The sequence below is a fragment of the Pongo pygmaeus genome, chromosome 3, assembly GCF_028885625.2.
Source record: "Pongo pygmaeus isolate AG05252 chromosome 3, NHGRI_mPonPyg2-v2.0_pri, whole genome shotgun sequence".
Taxonomy (NCBI): Eukaryota; Metazoa; Chordata; class Mammalia; order Primates; family Hominidae; genus Pongo; species Pongo pygmaeus.
Genome location: NC_072376.2, coordinates 40,587,319 through 40,610,955, shown reverse-complemented (window position 1 = coordinate 40,610,955; position 23,637 = coordinate 40,587,319). Strand labels below are relative to the sequence as shown.

General features: G+C 40.2%; 1 protein-coding gene across 43 annotated transcripts in view; it reads left to right on the top strand.

Moving 5' to 3' along the window:
* Positions 1-23,637, top strand: part of APBB2 (amyloid beta precursor protein binding family B member 2) — a 398,003-nt gene that overhangs the window by 6,803 nt on the left and 367,563 nt on the right. The window lies entirely within an intron of this gene.

Sequence of the window (23,637 nt, the reverse complement as noted above, 5' to 3'; positions counted from 1 at the left end):
CGAAATTGGTAAGTCTGGGAATCTGGGCCTGAGATGCAGGGAGGCCTGCCCTTGGGATTGAGTTGAGTCATGGAGGCCAGGCCAACATGTGGAGTTCGTGGGTCAGCTGATGGGGCCCCTGGGCTTTCCAGGAATATAGAGTCACCCAAGGTCCTAGGAACTGTGAATGAGCTAATTTTGAAAGTGCCCTAGGAGCCAGTGACTATTTTTGAATTGTAGCTTGAGAATGACAAGGAAAGCGCCAAGATGAAAGATGAGGGCGTAAGGGAGCAGAATGGGCAAATGGTTGAAGTGTGAATTTCAGCAGGTGAACCTCAAGATGTATCTTGACATTTGATTCTTTGCATGCAGGCCTCTTTTTGGCAAAACAACCCTCTTTAGCAATTCTTAGTTAGTGATTCTAGGAAATGGTGATGGGCTAAAGCCATAGAACCTAGAATTGTGTAATAGCCAGCTTGGCCCAGACCTCTGCAGATCATTCCCTCCAGGGTGAGCCTTGAATTGCTGGAGGAAGCTTCAGAATGATTTGCTCATGGAATTGCTGTTATTCACCTTTAGTTTTGGTTGCTATTGTGGGGTGAAGAAGGAGTGTCAAAACAACAACAACAAATTATTTCCTTTTTTTTTTTTTTTTTTGAGATGGAGTCTCACTTGGTCGCCCAGGCTGGAATGCAGTGGCTTAATCTTGGCTCACTGCAACCTCCACCTTCCAGGTTCAAGCAATTTTCCTGCCTCAGCTACCCAAGTAGCTGGAACTACAGGTGCCCGCCGCTGTATCCGGCTAATTTTTGTATTTTTAGTAGAGGCTGGGGTTTCACCACTTTGGCCAGGCAGGTCTCGAACTCCTGACCTCAAGTGATCTGCCCGCCTTAGCCTCCCAAAGTGCTGGGATTACAGGTATGGGGCCTCTCTCTGGCAGCATCCTGCTTGCTCTTTGGTGCTGGCTCTGTTCTTACCTTCTGATCTTCATTCTGTTTCTCAGGTAGACTTCTGTCCTGGGCAAGAGAGTCAGTCAACCTGCCACATTGAGTATCCCAATTTGCTAGGTGGTATTGTTTGTCAGTGGAAGTGAATAAATCAGAATTTCCTTAGCATGAGTTAGGTTTCTTGAGTTGGTTCATTCCTGGGGGAACTAATACCGTTAAATTTTTCTTGACATTTCAAGAAATGATCATATACCACATTGCAAATTTTGAACACAGCAGAGGCATGATTTGGGTGTAGAGACACCTTGGGAAGCATTGATTCAGACTCAAATTCTTCAGATTATCTGATCAGAACCTGTTGTCCTCTCCAAGAACCAAGGTCTGTGTATACCTTTTCCAGGACACTGGTGAAGAGAGACATTCATTTGGTGACATCCAGAAACCTCGGCTTCATTTGTTCCTTCCTTTGTTCAGCAAATGCTTATTGAGTACATACTTTGTGCCAGGCACTGTGCCAAGTTCAGGAGGACAGAGAGGAATGTACCAGAGCATTGGTTATAGGATGCTGCAGTAGAGGCACGTGTAATGGGAGTGGAGGAGAAGGAAGGCTGTCCTAATCCTGTGAGAGTGGCAAGAGCTGTGGCGAGTGACTCCTCATGTAAAATTCCCACTACAGCAAACCCTTCAGCTGCTTCCTTTGTCATCTTTCCTTAACTCAATTTTATTCCTACCTACCACCCAGGATTTGCTACTCCTTTTGTAAGGGAACTCGGGATTTGGCCTTTCAAATCTCTGTGGCAGTAGTTCTTAAGCAGGGCAGTTTTGCTCACCGGGGAACATTTGGCAGTGACATTTTGGTCATTGTGACTGTGGAGGGATAACTACTGGCATCTAGTAGGAAGAGGCTAAGAATGCTACTAAACATCCTACAACATGTGCAAGGATAGCCCTAGAAGGAGGCAGCAGGGGTTTAGTGGTCAAGTCCCAGTGCTGCTCTGCAATTTAATAGCCATATGACAAAGGGCAACAGAATTGTACTTTGACAACAGAATTACACAGTGCTCAGTTTGCTCATCTGCAAATAGGAGTACTGATTGTGCTTATATAATATGATCGTTACGAAGATTTCGTCAGTGAATGTATAAGGGCAGAGAATAATACTTGATGTGAGATAAGACCTTAACCAGTATTTTTATTTTTAGTTTTAAACAAAAACTTTACCTTTTGACTCTAAAGAGCTTAAGTTTAGAGTATCCGGGGCAGTTGAGCTTGTAGCCCTACCTCTAAGTATGCTTTGGTGTAGGAAATGGCCATAGTTTTTGTGTTTTTCTAGTTCCTTTTTGTCCATTGGGTTTATTTCCCATTGTCTCATCTCTTGATTCTAAGGTTTTTAATAGCTTTGCCTTTCATCCCTTTTTTCCCAGGGACCCAAATTTATGCCCTTAATGAGCTTTTCCCTAGAGGGCTGAGAATTATATTTATGGTTTTCCTTAGCTCTGTCTATTTTGGGAGTGGTGAGAAAATGGGAAGCAGGTCGGGGAGATGTTGCATTACTTCCTGATTGTCATAGCTCCCTTCTCTGTAAAATCCGGTGAAGGATTGAGAGGCAGGTGGTAGTGCTTGCTTAGTAACTCTTCCCTGTACACCCACCAGCTCCACTCCCAAGTTGGGTGCCTACTACTTCCAAAATACCCCGTAATTGGGTCACAACATTATCTGCCTGCTTGGAATCATATCTAAAAATCAAAGCAAAGATGCAGACTATGTCAGCAGGATTTGAAATGTTTCCATCCTCTGCTTTGAGGCTTTGCAGAATTATTCTGAAAACGAAAGAAGGCAAACTTGCTATCCCAATGAGGTGGCAGTTTCTCTGTGGCCTAGAATTATGCCTTATTTTTGCTTGTAAAAGGGCTCAAACCGTGATCCTTTCTGACTTTCCACAGGGATATGAGCTTTTGTGGACATCACTCAACAGATCAGATTTACTGTTGAATTTTCATAACATAATTGACTTGGAAAGCGTTTCATTCAGTGTTTTGAATGGTATCAACAGACTAGAGAGAAATTAAGAAGCTCAGTTGTTATATCTTTCGAATTCCTTTCCCATGACACAGTCATCTCTCCCCTGAATGAGAGCAGTGGCCTCCTGGCTTATCCAGCTCTGTTCACTCAGTTTGGCTTCCCAAGTGCTGGGCCCTGTTCCAGATGCCACACGTGGACACTGACCAGGATGGCCACTGCCTCTGCCTGCTCGGAGCTCTGGGTCTATAGAGAAAGGCTGACAGCTAAGGAATGAATGACGGTACTATGTGATATGTATTACTGGGAGAAATACTCAGTGCTTCCCAGACAAGCACTTATCCTGGTTGGGTGTGGGGAGTGTGTGGGGCAAAGCTTCCAGGAGAAGGGATGCTAAGTCTATTCTACAGTGCACCTGGACCTCCATCTTATGGTTCCTTAAGGCACCCTGACTCTAGCTCCTGCATGTTTGCCTCAACCTTCCCTCCCATCTCGGTTGCTTCTCACCTTGGAGGCTGCACTTGCCTTTTTCCTGGTCTCTTTCTGTTTCTACTGTACACTGCCACCAAGGTGATCTTCTGAAATCTTTTGCAGGTCTGGGCATATCATCCCAACTCTTCAGGGGCTCCTTGCCGCCCTCAGGATGAAGTCTAAGCTTTTTGATGAGGCACCGAACATACTTCATGATCTGCTTTCCATCTCGTTCTTAACAACATGCCAGATTTTCTCTTGGCCTTTCGGCTTTTATCCCCTGTTCCCATTGCCTGCGACCATCCCTCCTGCTGTTCTTTACTGCCTTTCAGTACTCCTTCAGGAAGTAGCTTAAACATTATTCTCTGATATCTTTATGGTTCTTGCTTGGCACAGCAAGTGGGGAAGTGGACAAGGTGGGGCAGGCTCACTGAAAATGTTCATTTGAGAGAGTCCAGGATGGGTCTTTTTGAAAAGCATGTTTGTTAAGATAAAACAATATAGAGTAAAAGTGTTTGGTTCAGTTGTCAGGGATGTGAGGAGACATCCATCCTAGGCTGCTGATTTCTTATGCTTGGAGCAGTTTCCAGAAAGATGCAGTGGGGTTTGACTGAGGAGAGGATTGATGGAGCTGGAGACCTAAAGGGAGACGGCCCAGGAAATAGTTCACACAGGAAGGGAACCAGGCCTGGAGTACTGGGGAGAATTGGGGCTTACAGCTCCTGGAGGTTCCTTCTGGTTCTGGGAACTTAGACTTTGGGGCCCCTTGTTAATGTGCTCTGTGTTCGTGGCATTTCTGCTCTCCCTAAATGAGATAGGAAGTATGAACACTGAATATGTTGGATACTATTACTGTGGACAGGGTCTCCATATTCCAGAATTCAAGGGGGAAAACCTCCTGCATTCAAATTCCAATTATTTGAGCAGAAAGTATGTGAATGGGGTGAAACAAAATTAACGCTCACTGTTCTTATTCATGAGACTTGGCAATCAGATCAGTGTCATTTTCTAAAAATGCCTCTTTTCCCAAGATTTGAGATTATTTCTACTAAGATAAATAAAGGAAGTTCTGCATTCCATCAGTTTATGTATCATTGTCTCATGATCACAGTCATCTGCTGACTTGAATTTTATTTCAGTTTAAATCATTTTCTTTTACTAGTACTAGATCCTGCTGTTATATGTATGTGTGTGTGTATGTATATATATATACATATATATCTTTTTTTACAAGGTGCAAGTAGAAATAAGAAACAAAAATAAAATGAGGTGTTTTATTGAATTTTATCTTTTCTTCCTCTTAGCTCTGAAAACATGTGGATTGCAAGAAAAGCTAATTAAAAAAAAAAACTGAGGAGAATGTGGATTTGTGGCATGATTATCTTTATTTCCTGTAAAGAAAACAGGATTTTCATTAGATCGTGTTGTGCTGTTTTCCTATGAGAGAAATAATAATGAGATAGACTGCCACATTTGGAGTATATATACAATTTTGCTTAACATTTAAATGATTTTTATATGAACATTTGTGAAGGTTTGAACGTTTGCCTACATTCTGCAGCCCCAGTTATTAACAATACAGTGCTGTCTTGTCAAGAAAAATTTCTTTATATCAGTGAAACTTCAGGTAGTTTAAACTTATTTCTGCAACAGGAGAGCTTGATGGGTACAGATTTTACTAAGGTAAAATAAAGCACATTTATTTTACTTTAGTATTGACCTTGAAAGTTAATTTTTGAATGCTCAGAGATACATCATTTTGATAAATGGTTAAGTTAAAGAGTGCAGTGTGAATGTTTCTATGTGATGCAGTTGTAAAAAATTTGTTTGCATAAAGCCAAAGATTATAAGAGAATGAATAGAAACAAAAATAGTATGGTTTCTTGGTGGGATTGTGGATGGTTTTGTTGGCGTTATCTTTCTTCCTCCTTCCCAAGCATCCTTAGTGTTTTTATATCCTGTTAGCAATGAGTAAAAAGGAAAAAATAATTCTTGTGTGTTCATTTTTGTTTCCTCTAAAGGATGTGCATTTCAGGGGTGTTTCTTTAAGCAGACTAACTGGGAACAAAAGAGAACTGGCATATGCTAAGTGAAATTAGCCAGTCCCAAAAGGAAAAATATTGTACAATTCTACTTGTATGCATTGCCTACAGTAAATTTATAGAGACAGACAGTAGAATGGCAGTTGCCAGAGGTTGCGGGGAGGGAGGAATGGAGAGTTACTGTTTAACGTGTACAGAATTTTAGTTGGGGAAGATGAAAAGTTTTGAAGATGAATGGTGGTGATCATTGTACAACAATGTGAATGTACTTAATGCTGCAGAACTATACACTTAAAAATATAGTTAAAATTCCAAGGAGAAATTAATTCGCACTAGACTGAAGCTCCTGGGGGCATGTTCTAACCTCAGTGCAATCTGCTGCTGGGTCTGAAGCTCCGAGGAGCGGGGAAGGCACAGACCCCAGGAGTTGGGAGAGTATAGGTGCCACTCACCTGAACTTGACACCAAGCTACTCATCCAGACAGGTTTCAAATTGTGAATTGGGTATGATCTATGTGGGGCATATTTTTGGCCGTGTATATTACTGACTTGCACTTTGGAGATAATTTGGTAAAAATGAACTTGATTGGCATGTTCTCAAAAACTGTGGCACCTTTCCCATTTACCCAGCTGAGTGTATTCTCAAAGCCAAGTGACTAGCTGGCCTAACTTTTTTCTTGCCCATGTTGTTCTAAAGAGAGCATAGGCTTTATCTGTATAGATCTGGATTTAAATTCAGGCCTTACTCTGGGATAGACGGATATAGGTGGGTGCCCTGAGGCGAACAGCTTTTTCTCCCTGAGCCACATGTGCTTTTCCCATCTGTAAAATATCTTTAGTGATACTTACCTGGCCATGCTGTGGGAAGGGTTTACTGTGATAACATGTGAAAGTGCTTGCTATATAGAGGAAGTAATCAAGATATTTAGCCACTTTTCATATTTTGTTTCATATTTTGGAGCATTTCAGATTTCAGATTTTCAGATTAGCGATGCTCAACCTTTTGTAGGTTTAAAATGCTTTTTATTCAACTACATGGTTTGGGTTTTTATTCTTACCTGTCTCCCCTCCCTTTTATTATCTTCAGAAAATATAGATGACAGTCCCTCTGTGTTTGATACTTCATATTACAGTTTGATAGTCTTGGGAAATGTATCAGTTGGGATTTGATTCTGGGTTTTATTTGATCAGCGTGGTAACCCTAAACAAATTACCTCCTTTCCCTGCAGGAATCTTATGGGATCCTATAGGAATTTTAAGGGTCAGTGTTTAATGAGCCCTCCGTATAAGGCAACTGTCACTGTGATGAATGCACTGCATGGATTATTTCATTTGATGCTGTACTTCTAAGAGGTAGATACTGTTATAATCTCTTAATACAGATGGGGAAGGTGAGGCACACTAAGGTTGTTTGAGAGCATGCAGCTAGAGTTGCACTAGATGAAGATTATGGGGCCAGAATTTGCAAAGGAGAAGGCACTCAGTATATGTGAATACACATGCATAGACACACACATGTACACACACCCTGAATATTTTCTTAAAACAGAAGAGCTACTAGATCGTAACACTGGGAATTCCCCAGGATGATAGAGAGGTCTAAGGACCAACCAGTGTGAGAAAGATGTCAGAAGTGCTACCTGTATTTGGTTGTAATTGTAGCTACTTTGCATTTTTTAAACAAAGAAAATTTCTATATGCTCTACACAGTGACACATACTTTTAAAGGCTGTAACTGGTATTGCGATGTTTTCTTTAGGAAAAAAAATCAGTTATTTCTTGAATCATTGAGCATTCTGTCCTGAGAATGTGCTCAGGATAATTACGGAGGATAAGTTCCAGCCACCAGGGGAGAGCAACTGGCAGTCTCAAAATATTCTCTGTAAATATATTAGTCTGAAAATTGCATTTTAATGTGGTGTACTAGTAAAACAGAATTTTACTTGCTAAATTATTCCATGTTAATAGTGGTATAATTTTTCTAGAGAAAGGCTAATTTTATTTTAAAAAAAATAGGTCATTCATTTCTTCCAAAATAATTGAATTATCCTTTGGAATAACCTGTTAGTACTTCCTCTTCTATTTCAGTCAGGGTAATAGAATACAAGAAAGCTGATTGAATTTTATGATAAGAATTTGATTTTCAGAAATGTCATTTTCACCACAATGTTTGCTTTGACCAGCTTTGCTCTACAGTGCATTTTGACTTGAATGCTGTATTTTGGTATTTAAAGTGAGTTAAGGAACTTAAGGAACTTACGTGGTGCTTTTCACCATGTAGGTGATGATAGCGTAATATATTCATTTAGTTGTGTCTGATGTCATTCAAAGAGTAATTCTTGAAATGGGTTGGTTAACAATGATTTCAAAGAGTAATTCTTGAAGTGGGTTGGTTAACAATTACTCATACCAGCTCATTTCCCCCAACCTGTCTAAAGGGCCAAATTCTGAATTAGCCTATTGTGGAAGTTTCTTTGTTTTCTAGCATACAGAGGAAATCAGGCTGCCAGTGCATGGTGAATGTATTTCTCATGATTTAGAAGTGAACAAAGTACAGTTGATGTAGAGCAAATGCACAAGTTTGCCACTAGACGCCCTAGACGCCGGAAGAACAGTGGAGCTATTAATAAGAGAAATTCAAAACATACCCTTTTACTTGAATAATTATGTACCTCATTTATGTTTTTCCTTGAAGGCTAGTTATGGTCAGGTTAATGAAAGTTTGAAAGTTGCATGTAATCTTAAACTGTTAGCTGTAGATCCCAAAGAATCACGAGCTTTTAAAATAGATGGGCACCTCTATTAAGAGTTTAACAAATAAAATATCAATGATTATAGGTTGCTCTTATCAAATATTATTTAATTATTGTTCATTGGTCAAAATTCAAAGGTGTTGCTTTAGTGCAAGAAAAGGAGGTGCACAATAAATTAGCAGTGGGCAGGTAGGCAGATTATAAGTACTACCCTTGGAATTTTTTTGGTATATTAACTGGCTTCTATTCTAGGGAAAGACTTGCTTTTTTATGATAAAGAAAGTTTCTCATGTATATTTTGGATGTGTTCCATTTACCTGTATAAAGAGAAACCTTGAATCTCAAACCATTAACCATTTCCTTACTCTGAAGGGTAGTTTGAGAACTGGAAATCTTGCATTTATAAGGTAACTAGTTAAAGAGACTTGAGGTATCTCTGTGCATCTCTGGAGTCAGTTCTATTGAGGGTATGTGTTATGGGTTAAATTGTGTCCCCCCCAAAAATATAACTTGAAGTCCTAATACTTCATATCTGCAAATGTAACCTTATTTTGAAAAGGGTTTTTGCAGATGTTAAGGTGAGGTCATACTGGATGGAGTAGAATGGGGTCCTTAATTCCTTATGACTGGTTTTCTTATAAGAAGAGGGAAATTTGTTTTTGTTTTGTATTGCTTATCCTGGCTTGCTTTAAGCTTTAGAAGAAGAGGGAAATTTGGACACAGACACACAGGGAGAATGTCATATAAAGACAGACACACAGACACACAGAAGGAAGACATGTGAAGATGGAGGCAGAGACTGGACTTGTGCTGCCACAAACCAAGGGATGCTTGGGGCTACCAGAAGCTTGAAGAAACAAGGAAAGGTCCTCTCCTGAAGGCTTTGGAGGGATCATGGCTCTGCCAATACCTTAATTTCAGGCTTCTAGCTTCTAGAACCGAGAGAGAATAAATTTTGGTTGTTTTAAGCCACCTAGTTTATAGCAGTTTCTTACAACAGCCACAGGACACTTAATCCACAAGCCTTTGGAGTCAGTTGGCCTGCATTTGAATCCTGGCTTTACCTTCTAATGCTGTGATTTTGGGCAAGTTATTGAACCTCATGGTGCCACAGTTGACTCTTCTGTAAAATAGGACTAAAAAGAACACCTTCTTCCTATAGTTGTTTTGAGGATAAAACAATATATGCATAGCACTTTGAACAGTGCTTGCTGCTATTATATTTCAAAAACCAATTGTTTCAAAGCTAAAAGGAAATGATTTTTGATAATTCAACAAATATCTCCTGAACTTCCTCTTTTCTTCCTCTTTAATGACAGGCCATATGCTAGCCAGTAAGTGTACATGTTGGCCCAGGCAGACAGGATCCCTGCTCTCCTAGATCCATCAGGCGCTTATTCCTCCATTAACATGAAGAAGAAAGACATGTTCCTTGTGGTAGCATTATGGGCAAGAGCTGGGTGTAGCCTTTCCTGTGGACCTCCGAGACATGTATTAGGGAGATGGTGAATATGGAGCCAGACTGCTTGGGTTTAAATTCTAGTTCTTATCAGCTCTGGCCTTGGGGAGTGATAGAATTTTTGAATTATTTCTCTACCTCCACATCTGCAAAATGGAGACAATAATAGCGCCTTTCTCAGTAGGGTTATTATAAGGATTAAATGAGTTAAAATACTTAAAGTACCTAGAATAGTCAGCACTTAATGAATATTGTGATATTACCAAATGAAACCAGAAAGGCCTCAAATTTGTAAATTGATTCTTTTGCATTTTATTAAGCGTAGGGAGTTCATGCATAAATCAGATGGAGTTCTTTTCCACATAGAGCTCATAGTCAAATGGGGGAGATTTATTCATCTACGTGTTAGTGAAATAGCATATGAACAAAGAATATGGGGGTAGAAAGAAGAGTGTGATTAATTCTCCTAGCAGTATCAGGAAAAGTTGTTTTAAGACGGGTTTTGAAGGTTGAGTAGGAGTTTGCCAGGCAACAAAGGCAGAATAGAGCTTAGAGGATGTGGGAGGAAGCATCTCTAAAGACATTGGCAGGTACAGCAGACACCCAGCAGTTACAGTGCTACAAGAGTATAGACTCTGGAGCCAGGATTGAAATTCTGCCACTTACTGTTGTATGATCTTGAGTCACTTTCTTGACCTCTCTGTGCCTCTGTATTTTCATATTTTAAGTGGGGATCACAGGCTTTGGGTAGATAACTTGGAGTGCTTAGATCAGTGCTTGGCCAAAATAAGTGCTCAGAAAATACTGGCTTTTATTAGTGTTATTATTCTTGTATTTGCTATTGGAAGATAAGCATTAAGAAGGCTCACCAAATATTTTTAGTTGAGTTCAGTGATTCCTGTGGGCTTGGATAAATGCTGTGGCCCTGAGCCCATATACTCTCTTGAAAACAACTTTCACCATTTGAACACTGGTATTAAGAGGGGAAAAAATAACATGCATATTGTTCAAGCAGGAGAAAAAAGTATTAAAATAGGCCAGACATTGGCACAAAGTTGTGTACAGATTGCTGATTAGGCAAAATAAAAAAAATAAACCGGCATGTTGAGCCAACATGATTTTGTTGTTAAATCTGGTGAACCACCTGTATCTTTAAGTGATCAATTTAAAGATAGTTTTGGTTTGTTGTTAATTGTCTTCAAATTACCCAGTGACATCAGTCTATGTTCAGAACTAATACAATTAAAAAAAAAAAACTAGCACTGGAACACACCCTCCGTGGTGGTGCCGCCTCACTTGGGCTGTGTTCAGAGGGGGAAAGGAGTGTGTGGGATTTCTTTGGCCACACATTTCAGAGCTATGATGGCAAATGCATGATTTCAACCATGGTCTCACTTAGTTTTATTTTTATTTTTGAAGAGGAGGATTATTTCCAATTGTGGTTTTCTTTGATCATGAAAGGAAAATGTGCTCATGATGGCAAGATTCAGGCAAAAAGGGACTAAAAAGTAAACATCACTAGAAATTTCAACATTTGGAGATAATTGTTAACACTTGTGGTCAAACCTTCTAAGCCTCTCACCACTTGCAAAAAAAAAAAAAAAAAAACAGGGGACTTTTCTCAACGACAGGAACAGCACAGGCCAGCACTGGATGTGGGGCAGTGAGGTTTTGGGGGAGATGCTTAATTAAAAATTGTTTTGGAAAGTTCCAGACAAAAACAGCAAAATGGTGATAATGGAATTTTTTTGCATTGAATGTGTTTAAAATCTTTGCGATAATAAGTGGCTGGGCAAAGGTTACCTATGTATTCATCCAGCATGTGTTTATTGAGTACCCACTAGGTGCTAGGGGTATAGTAAGTGGACACAACAGATGAAAATCTGAACTTTGGTGGCACTTGGCACCCAGTGTCAGGACTACAGACAGTAACTAACCATAGTACGTAATTGACATTGCAAACTGTAAGTGCTGTGATGAAAAATGAACTAGACTGGGGGATGGGTTATCAGGGGACGGGCTAGGAGGGGATGTGATTTTTTTTTTTTTTTTTTGAGACAGAGTCTTGCTCTGTCGACCAGGCTGGAGTGCAGTGGCGCGATCTCGACTCACTGCAAGCTCCGCCTCCCGGGTTCACACCATTCTCTTGCCTCAGCCTCCCAAGTAGCTGGGACTACAGGCGCCGCCACCATGCCCAGCTAATTTTTTGTAGTTTTGATAGAGACAGGGTTTCACCGTGTTAGCCAGGATGGTCTCGATCTCCTGACCTTGTGATCCGCCTGCCTTGGCCTTCCAAAGTGCTGGGATTACAGGCGTGAGCCACCGAGCCTGGCCGGGATGTGATTTTTAAATCGAGGAGAGGATTCGAAAGAGTTGAGGGAGGATCCCCTGGGTTGTACATATGGCGGGAAGGAGTATTCCAGGAGTGGAGGATGTCAGCAGGGTGGGAATGGGGTCAGTGAGGGGAGGAGGAGCAGAAGAGTCAGAAGGATCGAAGGGTAGGGGTGAAGGTGGGAAAACAACCTGTAGGGCTATTTAGGACACGGAAAGGGCGTTGACTTTGATGCCAGCGAAGATGTGAAGGCTCCAGGCAAGGGTAACAATCTAACTTACATTTTATGAGGGTCCTGTGGCAGCTGTGGTGAGAACAGACTTTAGGGGTGCTGAGGTGGAGCAGGGAGACCTGTGGCGAGGCTCTTGTGTGGTAATCTGGTTTGGGAGAATGGTGGAGAACTGGATGCAGGTAGGAGCAGTGGAAGTGGCAAGAAATGACTGGATTCTGAATATTTGTTCAAAGTGGAGCCAGCACGGTTTGTTGATGGATTGAATGTGGGGTGTGATAGAAAGAGAGGAGTCAAGGACAATTCTGAGGATCTTAGTCGGAGCAGCTGGAAGCAGGAGGCTGCTGTGAATGGAGATGGAATGGAGCTGGTTTTGGTGGGGATTTCAGCCATGGATACCATCATTTGAGGTGTTTCATCAGCATCCTAGTGGTGATATGGACTGGGCAATTGGACTTATGAGTTTGGAGCTTAGGGGAGAGGTCTGAGAAGGGGGCTGTAGGTTTGGGAGTATAACAGTCACCCAGGGAGGGGGTGAAGACGGAGAAGACTTTCATAGCACTGTCAGGTTAGGGCTGGACAGATGAGGAAGAGCTAGCAAAGGGGGCTTGAGGAGCAGTGGCCACTAAGACAGGAGTGTGACCTCTTAGAAGCCAAGCGAAGACCATGTAATTCAAGGGAGAGGTATGATCTGCTGGGTCAGATCTAAAAATAAATCACACCTCTTCTTAAACTGTAGTAATTAACCACTGAAAACTTACGAGTTATCCAATATTAGGTAAATAAAAAAAGAAAAAATTAAAAAAAGAAAAACAAATGAGTGAGTATTCCTTAGGTTTTATCTTACTTTAATATAAACAATTGTTTTGAGTATTCAGTACAAATTCCTCTGTTCTCTCTTCCCATACCCTAGAGGTCTCATTGTTAATAGTCTAGATAAGCTTTCAGATGTGTATATTTGTTTTATTTTATTTTATTTTTTGAGGCAAGGTCTTGCTGTATCGCCAAGTCTAGAGTGCAGTGACATGATCTCACCTCACTGTGGCCATCCATCCTCAGACGATTCTCCCACCTCAGCCTCCCAAGTAGCGGGGACTACAGGCGCATGCCACCATGCCCGGCTAATTTTTGTATTTTTTGTAGAGACAGGGTTTTGCCATCTTGCCCAAGCTGGTCTCAAACTCCTGGGCTCAAGCAGTCCACCTGCCGCGGCCTCCCAAAGTGCTGGGATTACAGGCATGAGCTACTGTGACCGGCCCCAGATGTGTATATTTATTTTATCTATACCGATATCTGTATATCTGTATCTATAAATGATCTCTCTTTTTTTCTTTTTTGAGACAGAGTTTCGCTCTGTTGCCCAGGCTGGAGTGCAGTGGCGCAATCATGGCTCATTGCAGCCTTGAACTCCTGGGTTCAAGCAGTCTTCCTGCCTCAGTCTTCCTGTTGGGAAGACAGGCACACACCATCACACTCAGCTAATTAAAACAATTTTTTTTTTTTGTAGAGATGCAGTCTCACTGTGTTGCCCAGAATGGTTTCAAACTCCTCAAAGATTGGGCTCAAAGTTCGGGCTCAAGTGATCCTCCCGCCTTGGCTTCCCGAAGTTCTTGGATTACAAGCTTGAGCCACTGCCTGGCCTAAATTTCACTCTTAACAAAATATTTCAAATATACAAATAATCTAAAAAGTAGGGACTAATGTTCTAGATACCGATATTCCTACCACACCCATCAGAAAAGAAATGCGACCACTGTTCTAGATGTTTTCAGATTTATCTTTACTTCTCCATTATTGCAGTTATTTTTACTATTTTTATTTGTGCCATTCAACATACACCCTCGTACAACTACTTGCTAGTGTGAGCGCATGGGTGTGTTTTCTCTCTCTCTCTGCCCAGACTGTTCTACCCTGCCTGGGGCTATCCTGTGTTTTTCAGACAGTTGCTGTAACAGCAGCAGTGGTGGTTCTGTATCCAGCTGGGTCCTGGGAGACCTGCAGAAGTGATGCAGAAAACAGCAGCCTCCTCAAGGAACATGTTAAGCTCACTGATAAAAAGTAGCTTACCTTGGGGAGTCCCTGGTTTCCATTTGGAGAGCTCAGGAGTGCCTGTGGGAGTACCATGGTCTAGGGGTAGGACTGAGGTTTTGGTGCCCTTCAGTTCTTTCTGCAGATCCTAGCTTTGTCACCAGCTGTGACCTTGGACAAGTGACCTAAGCTTTATGCATCCCAGCTTTCTTCGTCCAGAGGACTGAAAATAATAATTCCCTCCTTGAAAGGTTGTTGTGGGGCTTATATAGGAAATAACATATGTAAAGTGCCTAAGAGGCCTGTCATAGAGTATGTGCCAGTTACATTTGTTCTTTTTCCAGGTATTTATCATCTTTTCCCTATTTTACTGTTAAGTTAGTTGGTGGACAAAAAAGATTGAGAGGTACATTATTTAAATAAATATGCTTTGGTTATCTATAACAGGATATTGAAGTTAGACGATTTGAGTGCATAAAATAGGTGAACTGAAACTAGAGCTCAACCAGTTTTTGCTTTTGTATTTTAAAATTTTAAATACAGTTGCTTAGCCAGTAAGCCTTTAGGTTTCACTGTGAACAGGTTCATTGTCAAGCTCACTACTAGAAATCAAATGGTGCCTTTAACCTGTGGCTCTCAGGCCACCCCACTTGGCGAGTGACTTGGATCGGTGAGAACCCTCTTCTTTTTATAAAAAAATTATTTAAAAAAACATTTATATATAAGGTATACAACGTGATGTTATGGTATGATACATAGAGAGTGTAAAATCATTACTATAGTGAACCAAATTAACATATCCATCATCTCACAGTTCCCCATTTTGTTTTGTTTTTGTGCCAAGAGCAGCTAAAATCTGTTCATTTATCAGGAATCCCAAATATAGTACAGTTCGTTAGATTCCTAGTCTTGTTCATCCTACATATCTACTACTTTGTATCCTCTGAACCTGTATTTCCCCACCTCCCCCGTTCCATTCCACTGTTTTATTCTCTATCTGTATGTTTGATATTAAATTTTTTTTTAAGATTCTACATATAAGTGAGATCATGCGGTATTTTTCTTTCCGTGTCTGGCATAATATCACTTAGCATAATATCTTCTAGGTTCATCCATGTTGTGGCCAATGGCAAGATCCCCTTTTTTAAGGCAGAATAATATTCTGTTGCATGAATATACCACAGTTTCTTTATCTGTTCCTTTGTAGATGGACACTTAGGTTGTTTCCGTATCTTGGCTATTGTAAGTAATCCTACAATGAACATGGCAGTGCAGATATCTTAATGAGATGGTGATTTCATTTCCTTTGGATATATGCCCAGAAGAGGGATTGCTGGCTCCTATAGTAGTTCTGTTTTGAGTTTCTTTGGTAACCTCCATACTGTTTTCCATAATGACTACACCAGTCTATATTCCCACCAACAGTGTACAAACGTTCCCTTTTCTCCACACCTTCAACAGCATTTGTTATCTCTTGACTTTTTTGACAACAGCATTCCTAATGGGTGTGAGGTGGTACCTCATAGTGCTTTTAATTTCAATTTGCATTTCCTTGATGATTAATTGATGTTGAGTTTCTTTTCATATATCTGTTGGCCATTTTTATGTCTTCTTTAGGAAAAATGTCTATCCAGGTGATTTATTCATTTTTTATCAGGTTATTTATTTTTCTACTATTGAGTTGTATGAGTTCTTTATAAATTTTGGATCGTGACCGCCATATCAGGTATATGGTTTGCAAATGCTTTTTCCCAGTCTCATAGGTTGCCATTTCATTTTGTTGATTGTTTTCTTTGCTGTGCAGAAAAGGTTTTGATGTAGTTTGATGTAGTCCCATTTATTAATTTTTGCTTTTATGACCCAGGCTTTTGGCGTCATATCCAAAAAATCATTGCCAAGGCCGATGTTAAGGAACTTTTCCCCTATGTTCTCTTCTGGGAGTCTTTATGGTTTCGGGTATTATGTTTAGGTCTTTTATCCATTTTGAGTTGATTTTTACGTATGGTGTAAGATAAGGGTCCAGTTTTATCCTTTTGTGTGTGGAAATCCAGTTTTCCTAGTACTGTTTATTGAGGAGACTATCCTTTCCCCATTTGTGTCTTCTTAGTGTGCTTGTGAAATATTAGTTGACTCTATAGAACCATCTTCTTTCACACTTGGATTTTTAAAGGATGGTTGGGGGAGAAATAAAAATAAATGAATGCATAGAAATAAACTTTAAAAAGATTTGATAGCTGTTGATGTTGTCAGTGGACACCAGGTTGGGCAGGGGAATTAGACTGTTGCAGATTGTTCGTAACCTAGCCACGTGGTTCGATTATGTTAAGCACATAGGCATTAATAAGGGGGAGAGAAGGCTGTTTATTGGTTAAAGTGGACAAAGGAGGAAAATACATGTGGTAGAAGTTGTCCACCCTCCTCATCCTCCCCACTCCAGTCGTCTCGTCCCATGAGTGAAATATTTTATCAGTCTGAGATCAGTCTGAGCTTTCTCCTTCCTGGATAGGCAAGGCTGCTGTCAATGAGATGTTTTTGACCTCTTGGCTGTGACCTGACTCCACTGGGTCCCTGCCAAGCTTCTCCTCAGGGAGAATTGAATCGATCAGATTGGGTCTCAAAGCATGATCCACATGGGAAATGATTGGCCAACCACAGCTCTCTCTGGTTTTTCTTCTGCTAGCCTTTTTGCTGCTCTCGTTCATCAGAAACAGCAGACCAGCGTTGGTGCATTTCTTCAAAGCTCTTTAATCAGAAGTAGAAGATTAGCTTTCTTTGGCTTTTTTCTTTTCAGATCTTCTTAAAGTGTTTTACTTTGTATTGGCACAACCACTTTATGTTACTTTGGAGGTAAAGTTTAGCTGACTCCAGGAGTCAAGCTGTATTTTTATGGACAGGTATGTGTGATTAGTATGAAGTTGTCTCGTGCATAATCTGTGCAACAAAATACACTCAGTGTCCAAACCTAATAATACAAAGGTGGATGCATATCCCTTTTCCATGCTGGATACTTGCTCTTCTTTTCCTACCTCTTCTGAGGAGATAATCACAGAACTTAAAGAAATAGCCTTTGTAGCTGGGTGCGGTGGATCACAAGGTCAAGAGTTCGAAGACCAGCCTGGCCAACACGGTGAAACCCTGTGTCTACTAAAAATATAAAAATTAGCCGTGTGTGGTGGTGGGTGCCTGTAATCCCAGCTACTCACGGGCTGAGGCAGAGAATTGCTTGAACCTGGGAGGTGGAGGTTGCAATGAGCCGAGATCGTGGCACTGCACTCCAGCCTGGGCGACAGAGCAAGACTCCATCTCAAAAAAAAAAAAAAAAAAGCCTATGTAGGAAATTCTTTTGATATGGTAAGTTTTAGAAAGCAAATATACTACAATGAAATAATACTAAGCAGTATGTTAAACTATGGGACATTTTTATTTCTTCAAGGATTATAACACTGGGGGATTATCAGCTTTCTAATGAAAAAAATAATAGCACGAGCAAGATTGGACCTATTTGGATAATTAAATATTAATGAAAGAAGGTGTGACTTTTGATTTTTAGCCATGAATTTTTAAGGGACTTCTATTTGAAGGCATGCTGAATTGTTTACTAAATTCAGGAAACAGTTATGGATTTTCAACCCTGTGCTGGGGCAATGTGCAGGTGCTTAGGAGACAAAAGAGAATGGGCCCCAGGCCTGTCTCCCAGGGGTTCACAGACAATAAGTGTTATCATCGTGGAGAAACCTGTTCCTCTAACACAGAGGAGGGATCAGTTAGTTTTGTCTGGGGTGTTAGAGAAAGAAGAAGAAAGGAAATGACTTACTATGTAAGGACCACAGTTCTATGGCTGAAGAATGTGAGCCATGCGCAGAATACTTAGCTAATGACTTCCTCAGGAGAGAGAAATATACAGCTATTTACTTGTACTGAGGACTTCAGTTTGTTGAGATGCTTTTATTGCTTGATTTTCTGAGGTTAGGCTGTTTTATTGTTAGGTAGCAGCAGTCAGAGAGCTGTTTTCGGAGGGGATTTACTGTCACTGTAATGCTCTAGGGCTGGGAGACTTTTATTTACCCATTAACCTTTTACATTAAGGGAAAGCACACAGATCTTAGGTGTACTGCTTGATATTTCCATATATATGCACCTGTTTAGCCATTACCCAGGTCAAGATAGATAACATTCCTATCTATCTTGTGGCCTTCCTCCTGCCCCTTCCAGACAGTACCCCTCCCATTGTATCTTTATCACTGTAGGCCTTCCTCCTGCCCCTTCCAGACAGTACCCCTCCCATTGTATCTTTATCACTGTAGGCAAGTGTTCCCTCTTTGAACTTGGTGTAAATGGAATCATGAAGTGATTCAGTATGTGCTTTCATTCTGACCACATCTGTGCAACCATCCACGTTGTTTTGAGTAGCAACAGCTCATGTTTTTCCCACTGTATATATTATATGAATATACTTCAGCCTATCCACATTACTGTTGACAGACATTTGGTTTTCCAGTTTATGGCTACTGGGAATAATGATGCTACGAATATTCTTGTATTTGCCTTTGGTAGACACTTACCAGGCATTTCTGTTAGGTATATTCTTAGGAGTAGGATTGCTGAATTGTAAGGGGTATGTTGGTTGTTTAATAAAGTCTTCCAAATTGGTGGTTCCAGTTTACATTCCTACCAGCCATGTATGTTGCCACCACTTTTTCTTTTTTTGAATTGAGACGGGGTCTCACTGTCACCTAGGCTGGAGTGCAGTGGCATGATCTTGGCTCACTGCATCTGTGCCTCCCGGGCTCAAGCAGACCTCCTGCCTCAGCCTCCCTAGTAGCCCAGACTACAGGCACGTGCCACCACACCCTGCTAGTTGCCACCACTTTTAACCCGGTTAGAACTGCCTTTGTTCCTTACCTAACAAAATATCCTAAAACAACAGACACTTATTTCTCACAGTTCTGGAAGCTGGAAAACGTTCGAGATGAAGGTGCTGGCAGATTAGGGTCCTGCTTTCTGGCTCATAGATGGCCATCTTCTCACTGTGTCCTCACATGGCAGAAAAGGGCCAGAAAGCTCATAGAGGATCTTTTATAAGGGCACAAATCCCATCCATGAGGGCTGTACCCTCGTGATCTAATCACCTCTTAAAGACCCCACCTCCTAGTACCATCACATTTGGAGTTGGGATTCCAACACATGAATTTTGGAGGGGAACAAACATTCAGTCTGTAACAGGCACCACAGCTGGAAATCTTCCTGCCTCTTTAAGATTCTTTTCTTTTACTTCATGGAGGTAGCTCGTCAACAGGGCTGGAAATGTCTCTGGAACCTGTTTTCTTTTTCAGTTCCCAGATGTCTTCATTTTTTCCTCACCTTCATGATGGCAAAGCCTGCTAATTGGTTGTTCTGTCTCTAGATTTTCTTTTCTACAAGCCAACCTCCAAATGTTCCCCTAGAATAGAAAGATACATAACTAAAAGCACCTATCACAGTTTATAGGCACTTTAATGTGAATTGAATGGAAATCTGATTTAAAACTGGCTGTATTATAAAGTCTAAACTCTTTTGCATAAATACATATTGGAAAGAGTTGAGTAATGATTTTTCATTCTATTGGGGATCTCATTTGGGAAAAATATAAGTATATAAATCTCTATAGATATGTATGTATGTATACACATATATACATACATGCATACATAGAAACTTTTTTCCTTTGCCTCTGCAGTAAGATTTGGATTACAAAAGAAGCTAAAGTACAAATGGATAACTCATGTCACATAAATGAATTGAGAGTACTGTCTGTTTAAGGATCTTTCAGTTTAGATTTTAAAAGTTTTTGTTGATAATAATAAGTAACTCTTGGTTGGCACTTAACAGTTTATGAATGTGTATGTGTGTACATAAATGTCTGTGTTGCTTATTTAATTCTTACAATGACTATGTTCAATAGATAGTATTACAGTATTCTTTTTTGCAAATGAGGAAATAGGGTCTCTGATGAGCTGAACAGCTCGTCCAGGGTAACATGAATCGTACTTGATGGTTTGGTAAAGATACCAAAGCCTTCTGAATTCATAGCACATGGTCATTAAATTCATTTATATCCTATCTGTATATGACTTCTGCAGATAAGCCCTGAACTTAAGTTTGTGTGTATAATATTAGCCTATTGGTACAACTGTGTATTATTAATGTTGTTTGTTTTTCTCAAATTTAAAAGACTCTTATCTTTTTTCATGTTATAAAAATGGCATGGTTTTTAGTAGGAAACACAACAATAAATAACAAAGTATAAAAAGCCATTTTTTAAAAAATCATCTGAAATCCCACCATTTTGATAGGTGTTACATTTTAATATTTGGCAAGTAAAGGACTGCTGCCCTTTGCTACCTGAGATCTTATTTTGTATCATTGTATCTTCACTTCCTTAGGAAAACAGTTCTTATAGAAGCTCATCTCTGACCTGATTTCATTTCTGTGCTGGGGTTGTTTGCTAAAACTTGAAATAATCTTAAATGAAAAGACAAAATACAAAATAGCATTCTCATACTGATGATTCCTGTATGTGTGCAGAAGCTAGGAATTTTAGTGATAAAATTAAGTTCTTTGTTGCTATGCATCTTAAATATTTGTTTGCATTTCAAAGGAACATATAGTACAGTCAAATGCATGGATTTGGAGTCTGACAAGTTTAGGTATCAGCTCTGGCTTCATAATGTCCTAGTTATATGGCATCGAGCATGTTTCTCGATTAATACCTACCTGATAGGGTTGCTGTGAACACCCAGTAGTGCAAAAGTAGTTGTAGTTAGTAATAATAATAGTGCTGTATTAAATGCATTTTTTACTCATGATATTTTCAATTTATGATGGGTTTATTGCAATGTAAGTCAAGGGTATCGGTAATGATGGTGCTTTATTTATAGTCAACAGTAATTTGTTTCCAAATAAAGTAGAGATCTGAGCTTCAACAGTGGTAATACTGTTTCCATAGGATTGTATAGACTCTTCATTTTTTTGAGTGAAACAGTTGTTGACATAGTGTAAGGGTTGACACATTGTATTTTGGAACTTCTTGGAATCTGCTTAATGGCAAACAGGTAGCTGAGAACCGAAGGTCTTAGCTGCAAAGTGAACATATGTACACAGCCCTGCAAAGCTAGGTGCATACCAGACAAGTGAGTAAATACTAATTATTATCCTACCTTGGGTAGTAATAAAATTGTAGCTTCAGGCACTATGTAAGACCTAGCTTTTTAAGCTGGCAAAATAGTGATTACTATTTTTAGTTCAATTTCTGCTCTTTAAAAAAACATAGTATACTACTAGCTACTCCTGGATGGTTTTATGTATTTTAATTAATGTTATTGCATTTGTACCCTGAGGCTGCTTTAGTGAAAGATATAATTTCAGAAGGCTGATGAAATTAGATAGGTCTGACTAGAAAGACTCTGTTATTCATATTTATGGTTATAAAATATTTCGGGTACATCTATGTAAGACATTCTTGTGCTATAAACATACAGACACTGTTGTGAATCAATTTGCCTTAGAGTGTGGTAGAGTAGTTACAGACCAGTATAGTAGCTCTAGTGTGGGGGTGATTTATTGTTTTTGTTGGGGGTGTTTTTGGTATTAAACATGACTTTACATTTTTCACTTGAAATCTCATCATGCAATGCTATGTAAAGAAATGAAAGTGATTCTAAACTAAACACACACAACACTCCTCAGCTTTATTACTTTATAGTCAGGCTTAACACATTCTGATTGAATTGGCATGAAGTACGTGACCAGGTAGAAATCAGCTTTATTTGGTCTAAATGACTAGCTGGTATTAGGGCATGGAAAATCTATTTTAAATCACTTTCCAGAGCCAAATGCAATTAAAATGTTGCAATAAAGTGAAGGCCAATTCTCTGAGAAAGAAAAAAATACTATTTTGAATGGAAAAAATACTATTTTATTTGACATAGTCAATAAAGAAGAAAAGCTATAATAAACTATTTATAATGATAATGTGCAGAGCAGAGTTTTCTTTGAAATGGGACTTAAGAATAAATAAAGGTGTCACAGAGTGATTGAGCAGTTACTATACATCATATTCCCTACCTTAAAGGTTAGGGTCCTGAAACCCTCTTTATGGTAGATCTTGTGGTTGTGAAATTTGAAATCTTAGGGGGAAAGGTCATGGGCATCAAGAGAAGAAGTGAACCTTAGGAAAACTTAGTACACGTTGTTTTTAAGATTCTCTGAAATCAATAGCAATGTGCACTTTAGAAACCTCACACAGTTTCATTGTAATGCTGTGTATTCCTTTTGCTTTGTGATACATAATAACCATATTAAGAAGCTTTTGTTGTATCCAGGGTCTAGCCATCTGTCCAAATACTCATTGCCCTTTCTTCCTTCTGCTCTCCTTCCTCCATCCATATATTTCCATTCAATCATTTCTCCTTTCCTGCGAGGTGCCATTTTAGGCTTTGGGGATACAATGAAACAAAGTTCCTGCCCTCAGTAAGATTACACTCTAGTGAAGGGAGATAGATAAGTGTCTCAGAGTAGATTCTCCACAGGCGGACACTGAAATGGAGTTTGGGAAGCAGGATGTTTATTTGCCATCAATTCCTGTGAACAGGAGGTGGAAGGAGGATTGTGCAGGGGAAGAAGCTGAGCTGTGATGCAGGTTTGACGGAGTCTCTGCCAACCTTCCAGAGAGCTCTGCAGTGAGTGTCACCTCTCAGAGTGTCCCACACTGAGGTGTGGACTACCCTGGGAAGGATGTGACCTCAGGCAGGTGAGGCTGTGCTCTGTAGCCAAGGCTGACCCCAAGGAACTGAGTCATGGACGCTGTTTACCTGCATTTGCTCAGCAAGTTCTTTCTTTATTGGGGGATCTAGCAACCCATCTCCCAGTCTGCCACAGTAAGTACTTAAAGTACCTGGTGGTGACACACAATGGAGAAAAATAAAGCGGATGAGGGGGGACAGACAGTGTTGGAGGGAGGAGAAGGCCTTAAGGAGCTATTTAAACAGAGGTCTAAAGGAATTAAGGGCTCTGGGGCAGAGTGGTCTAAGCCCAGGGAAGAGCTAGAGCAAAGGCTAGACATGAGCCTGGCCTGTTGGAGGAACAATAAGGGGGCCAGTGTGTGAGCTAGGGTATGAGCATGTAGGGTCTTTTGGCCATTGCCTTTTATCCTTTATGAGGTGGTGTATTACTTTGCTAGGGCTGCTGTAACAAACTACTATAAACTGGATGGCTTAAACCAGGGGTCTTCTACCCCCAGCCAGGGATACTGGTCTGTGGCCTGTTAGGAACTGGGCCACACAGCAAGAGGAGAGTGGCAGGCCAGCAAATGAAGCTTCATATGTATTTACAGCCGCTCCC